This window comes from Pteropus alecto, unplaced genomic scaffold, assembly GCF_000325575.1.
Source record: "Pteropus alecto unplaced genomic scaffold, ASM32557v1 scaffold24, whole genome shotgun sequence".
Taxonomy (NCBI): domain Eukaryota; kingdom Metazoa; phylum Chordata; class Mammalia; order Chiroptera; family Pteropodidae; genus Pteropus; species Pteropus alecto.
Window position 1 is genome coordinate 7,953,359 of NW_006439192.1, and position 7,051 is coordinate 7,960,409.

The 7,051-nt window shown below is 39.7% G+C and overlaps 1 pseudogene; it reads right to left on the reverse strand.

The window, feature by feature from the left end:
* Positions 1 to 5,969: 5,969 nt before the first annotated feature.
* LOC112483407 lies at positions 5,970 to 6,088 on the reverse strand (annotated as a pseudogene).
* Positions 6,089 to 7,051: the final 963 nt, after the last annotated feature.

The window sequence follows — 7,051 nt, forward strand, 5'->3', positions numbered from 1 at the left end:
AAGCCAGACACCAAGTTGTGCTTTTTCTTAGCATCAAAACAGTTGTTGCTTAGAGAACAAATGTATGTCTTTACTCTTTTTTTTATTCAGCTGCCTGCTTAAAGAGCACCCACGCTATGCAATGTCTTATGTTTTCTTAAGCCAGCTACCACACTTAAACACACCAAACCTCTATCCCCTGAGGAATTTATATTTCAAAACTTGCTAGTTAAGCTGTCTGCTCCTATGGGAAAACTTCCACGATCCATTCCCTGTGAAGAATTCCTCACTCTTTCTCTACTTTGATGTGTATGATTTTATTCACATTATTTAGTTTAACACAGTTAATTCAATTGAACAGGTATTTGTTAAGTGTCTACCTTATTCCAGGCTTGAATTGTAAATATGAAAAACCACAGTATCTTCTCCAAAGGGTTCACAACTGGTTTAGGAAGTCCACTATAGATGGACAACATAGAACGGAAATCACGGACTTGGAGATTTGAAGTGTCATGATGTGTCTGGGAAGCAGCCTCTGGTTTGGTCTGACTGTAGCATATGTTTTAAGGAAGGGAGGAAGAAGGAGCATGGTGGGAGATGAAGGGAAAGGCAGGCAACGACAACAATAATATTAATTTTAACTACTACTGCATTTATTTGCCACTGCGCAAATACTATAAGCAAAGCATTTCACAGTGACACAGAGATCTTAAGTAACCTGTGCAACAACACACAGCTTGTTAGTGTTAGAGCTAGAATTTGACCCAGGTATGGTGTGGTGTAAGAATTTTAATTTTATTATAGTAAGTCATCAGGCCAAAAAGCACTTAATAGACACCTTCTATTCATGAGACATTTTTCTAGTTAATGTGTATGTTTGTTTTCCCTACTAGTGATTTCTTTGAAGGATGAGAATCTTTTTATATTTGTCTTCGTCAACGCCATATCTAGGAGAGTACTTGGAATGAAGCAACTATTTAAGAAATTGTAGTTTCTTTTCCCTTTTTCTATCCTTGCCTTCCTTAAAGCAATGCCCTTCTATCTAAGGATTAGAGCTCCTTCTAATCGCTAAACCCCAGCATGTTCTTCTCATATCTTCCTTTAAGTGTTAAGTATTTGCTGGTGAGGTGATTTAGAAGGTAAAAAGGATTGTTATTCTTTTATTCTCCCTTAGGTTATGCTTTTGCTTAAGTGAACCTTTGGACAGAAAGCAATTAAAATGTTTTGAACAGGAAAGACCCATTTATAAAAAATACCAAGAGGCTAGTGTTATACCGATGGCAGACTAGAAACATATCAAATCTAATAAGAACACCTCATTATGGACACTCATAATTCTTGGCTGCCCACATTTACTTAAGAGTGAAATGAAAATGAGGGATTTTGGCTTTTGCTTCTCTGCGGCATTGCTTGTAACATTGGGGACATCAAGTCATATCTGTGAGGAACAGGATAATCAGCCTAGTGTTCCCTTCGCAGTATCAATAATTTGTGTCATAGAAGTAATAATTATTGGTCCAGTAGCAGAGTGAGAATAAGAAGTAATAAGGAAAAGGAAATTCCCAGCTTCCAGCTCTTACATAAGGATAACCACCTTTCTTTTAATAGACTTTATGAGAATTAGATTTTGTCTAAGAAAATTTTGCTGTTGCTTTGCTTTGTGAAAACATACTTGAATATAATAATTTATTTTTAGACCTTCTAAATGTCCTATTTCAAAGTTTCCCATGGATAAGTATGACTGACTAATAGTGATATATTTCCCCCATCTTTTTTCATTCTGAAATACTTATTTATTTAAAAAAATTTTTATGTGATTCCTAGAGATGAGAAAGGAAAGAAGTTGATTGAGAAAGACAAGATGCTTGACACAAAAATTTAACATATGGTACATTGCTGGGAAAGCATAGAAAGTAACCGGTGTGTGCAATTCCTGGGCGTTGTATACACAACCTAGCACTCTTTAGAAAAATATAATATATTTAATATTATATCCAATAGATTTTCTAGGCATTCCATAAAGTACCAAAATGTTAGATGAAGTATCAAAATTATCTTAGGTAATATGTTAATGAGTGAATGTAAGACTATAAATAAAAAAAGAGCGTTGAGCTCTCTGTTGATGTATAGATGCCTGCCCGGCATCTCTTCCTCAGGAGAATATCTTCTCTTTTGTTTCCCATGTGTCTGTGGGTTTCCCTCTGCAATTGACTGGTTGCTTCTTTCCCTTTGTGATTTGGGTATTGGTACACAACACAGAGCGACCGACTGGTGCTCTAGGTCACCGTGACCATGATAATTGGTTCATGGTTAAGCAAACAACTCATCAGGGACAAAACTCTGTGGCTTCTATTTCTCTGCCAAGGAGGGCTTTGGACTGGGGGTAGATTTTCATATTAGATCTTACACAATGTAGAGAAGGGAACAAGACAGACAGGTACCTCTGCTGAGGGGATATTGACGCATGAAATGCCCCCCTAAAGAAAAGCAGTGCCCAGAGACCACTCTCCATCCTGCTGTCCAGAGTTTCCCTACGGAACCACCCACATGTGGAAGACTCTGGCCACAAATGCAGACTTCTACTGTCATCTCTTTTCCTTTCCAGTCCTATTCTGAGATTTCTGAATAAGTGAGCTGCTTTTTGTACTTGCAGACAAAGCGGAAGGAAAATCTCCCTGGATAATATCTCAGGTTCCAACCTACTCTATGTTTTCATAGATGAGTTAAACGTGGACACAGCCAGGGCTCGGAGGAAACCTCGTATGAACTTTGAATTGCTGGGTTCGTCAGCTGTCAGATGGCACTGTGGGTGTTGTGCCTTCTCCAGCAGCCAGCCCTGGAAACTCTGCTTCACCCAGAAACATTTAAGCTGTCTTGAATGAGTTTATCAGCCTTGGATCCACTTGAGAGATAAGAGAACAAAACCGCTACTTTTCCTGGAAAAGAATAAAAGGCTAAATGAGAAGAGTTATTTATACTTCTTGCTGTCACCTTGAGCGAGCAGTTAAGATTGCCCTATTGAGTGGCCTCTGCTTATTAATAGAAGGAGTGAAGAAAGAAAAATGGAGTTAATGTTGCAATGAAGACATGACAGAGCCTCTGGTTTCCAGGATCGGCCTGAAATGAATTAAAGCGAAATTATACCAACAAATCTGTCATGCTACCCTGAAAACAGGAAGTCTAGGCTGGGCCAACAGGAATTAGTCACGGCACACACTGGCAAACTGTACCAGACCAGGGAAAGAAAAATGTGCTTCATCTGCAAAAATTAACTTTTGGAATTTGTGCAGTGTTTTCCATTACCCATTTTCTTTTCTCCAAAGGCCAGTCATCAAATATGCTTGGCTTACTCCTGCTTCTGCTGCACTATTAAGTGTATGAATTTGTATGTGAAATGGAATCTCAACTTGCTGTGTGCCCTTGAATAAGTGACCTCATCTTTCTGGACCTGAATTTTCTCTTTTGAAAAATGAGGTTGGCATATCATGGTCCTGGGACTATTGCTTTTATGGGGATTAAGAAATGATGTATCAGATATTTATTGCATACCCACAAAGTGCTCAGTGCCATACTGAGAAACGGTGAACGAAGATGAAGATAAAGTCTTTTAAAGAATTTCCAGTGCCTGCAGGGAGATACACATTTAGAAAAATATGGAAAGAATGATAAGACCAACAGAAGTGTTCATATACATTAGGCACTTAACAATGTGTCAAAATGGGTTTTTCTCTGCCCCAGAATTGTAGCCAAGGTCCAAAGCTGGAGAAAGGCCCTGAGTACAGCAGAAGAAACTCTTGAACAAATGAAGCCAGCACTTCTTCCCTAGGGCTTATTGGGAGGGGCCAGAGCCATGCTGGCCCTACCTCTACTGCCTCCTATTGGAAGACGGGGATGGGAAGGTGGGGAACTTTTGCCTGAGTGAGCAGCACAGTGTTCTAGGTAAGAGACTATTGCTAATTCAGGGTTCAGCTAAGAGAATTTCTTGTTAGACTGGAAGTGACTCTAAGATGTAGAGATTGGCATCTCATTCCATAACTGGATGTGTGCTGAGCTGTCAACCTCCCAGGAACACTCTGATGCTCGTGCATACAGTGAATGTTTTAAGGGTTATTGGAGGAGTGTTCTTGGAGGAGTGTGCTAAAATCCTAGGACAGAGCCTACCATTTCCTTTTCAGTCTCGCAACCTCACATGTGCCTCAAGGTTTGGGGATATACTAGAATCAAGAGAGCTCCAGTCTAGAGATTTCTGAGGATAAAAGGCCCTCTGGCATAGGCCATGTTAACAAGCTAGGATGGACTGTAGTAAAAGTGGAGGAAAAGACGGGACACACTGCATCTTATTCCAGTTCTTATTAGGCCTTAGAGGGTGCAGTATAGGACTGCGGCAGTCCTGGCTTCTCTATGTGAAGACTACCAGGTTTAATTGAGAAGCACCAGCTGTGGGCTTTCCTAGTGGGCCATTGCAGCAAACAACACACTGCTGCACCTAGAGATACAGATGTGGTGTGTAGAGATGGTAGCACCCTTCGGGAGAGGTCCTCAATTACAGAGAGTGCTGGGTTAAAGCCAACCTCTTATTCAGAAGCCACAGCAGTGGATAACACTGCACCGAATCTGAGTCCAGGGAGAAACACTTACAATGCAAGGAGACTCTTCTTCCACTGTCCTTCTCTACTCTCCTCAACCCTCAAGGAACATAAGTATACAAAAAGAAGAAAAAAGAGCTAGTGTTTTAGATTCACTTCCCGAGAGACTTTCTGATATCTAATGGGTACTGGAAATTTATTGAATCTGCTCCATGTTGGTAAGGGAGCTACCTACCAGTGGGAAAGAGGGAATCAACATAGCCCAGTTGAAGGTAGTTCCTGGAGAAAAAATAAAAATTTTTATTTATACTCCAGTAAGCTGATAAACTTTAAAAATTAAAGTATCATGGTGGTGAGACTATCTCTGCTTAGGAACATTCAAGGACTCAGAGTTGAATAGAGGAGAGAGGCTCCATTTACTTTAGGAAATATCCTAATTGATACGTGATAGAAGCATGAATAAATGCTAGGGGCAAATAGAGACAGGCCAGATAAATTCTGATTGGAGATGGACTGCTATTCTGATCAGATGATATTTGAGTTGGAGATGAGGAATGTGAGAGAAGGAAAAAAAGAGTGGTCTTTCTAGATACAAGGACCAGAATCAACGAGACATGGAGAGGGAAGAGGAGTAGCCAGCTATGGCTGGAACAGAGAAAGGGAGGGGAATGTGGGAACTGGGATAGAAGTCAAGACCTTCCTCAATTGGCTTGACCCGCATTTTCAGCTTTAAGAATTGTAGACTTTATCTTTGCTGATGATAAAAAGCCATTGAAGTGTTTGAGAACATGTTTTAGAAGATTTTGAAGATATTACTGTGGCGATATGATGGAGGAAGAGTTAGAGAGGGAGGAGACCAGAGAAAGGAGGGAGCCTTAGCGGGATTTTGCAATGGTTCAGTTGAGAAGGAGTGAGTGTCTGAGACAGAACATGACTATAAGAATGAAGATCAGGCACAGCTCCGAGAGTTATTTGAAACTGACTGGATGATGAGAAGAGCTGAGTAAGGAGTCAACTATGACTTCCAGTTTGATCTATTAAGTAGGCAATCATGCTATGAACCATGGGAAAGAAAACAGATTTGTGGGAGAAGAGAGTGGGAGTAAAAATAATAATAATAATAAATAATAACCAATAGTTATTGAGCATCCACTATGTGACAGCATTTTTCTGAGTGGTTTACACGTATTAAGTTATTTAATCCTTACCACAACGTTATGGATAGATACTATTAGTGTCTCCACTTTACAGAAGGGTTTAGATGACAAATTTAACTTCATGTGTGTCAAATTTGAGGGGCTTACTTTATATTTATTTTCTTTAGGCAAAGCAACCCTTGGTTGACCTAACAGATTGCAAGAACCTTGTCAGTTTACAATCTATTTTTTTTTTTTCAATTTTTTACAGCTGCAGCACCTGGTCTTTCTAGGTGGTCTCCCATCCAAGTACTAACCAGGCCTAATCTTGCTTAGCTTCCGAGATCAGACGGGATCAGGCTTGTTCAGGGTTGCATGGCCGTAGACGAGGGACTTATTTTATAATCAGATACAATAAATTGTACAATAGGGATTTGGAAATCTCAGTCTTGAATTTAGAGAGTAATTTTTACATACTTGAGAGCATCCCTTAGACAGCAATCCTTGCACGCTATAAGTCTTATAACACTAAGACAAACTCTATGAAGCTGGGAACTCCACTACTAAAAGAATAGGGAGGAGAAGAGTTGTTCACCATATCCATATTCTTTCCTCCTAAGCATTTAATTATGTGACTTCCCCCAGCCTCTTTGGCAGCTAGGTGTCCCTGCTTTCTAGCCACACTTGTATAAGCAGAAGTGATATGGCCATAGTCCATACAACCTTTCACATGTGCTTTTCCATGCTCTTTTTCTTTCTGGCTGATTGGGATGGAGACTTCCAAGGAGACTAACATATGTTGTTGACAAAGCCTCCATCAACCTGGGTCTCTGAATAACTGTGTAGGGTGGAGCATTCCTCCCATTGCCACTAACACTGATGGCTTGAAATTTCCCTGGCTGTTATATGTGTCTATTGCCCTGGCAAGAAATACATGTCAATTGTACTTGAATCATTACATATTCATGAGTCTACTAGTTACAGCAATTATCTATCCTAACTGCAGCAGAGAAACCTGAAAAAAGACAGTAAGAAGCATTAAAGAGGGAAGAGAACTTATCTCTGTAGTTGCATCTTATGTAGAATGAATATTTCCTTCAGGAAATATATACTTAAGTTAGATTTGTGGGATAAGTCAATAAAGTGACTTCACTTGTTATAATATTCATAAGGTGAAGATCCAAATCCTGGAGTGACCTTTTTTTTTTTTAAAAAAAAAAAAAAACTATTTCCCAAAATCCCTCCTTAAACTTCTGATTTGGTCCACTGTAGCTCTTGAATTAGAGCAAGTCTAGAGTGAAACTCCTATCCCATGCTGCAGGGATAAAGCTCATTGCTTATTAGAGGCAT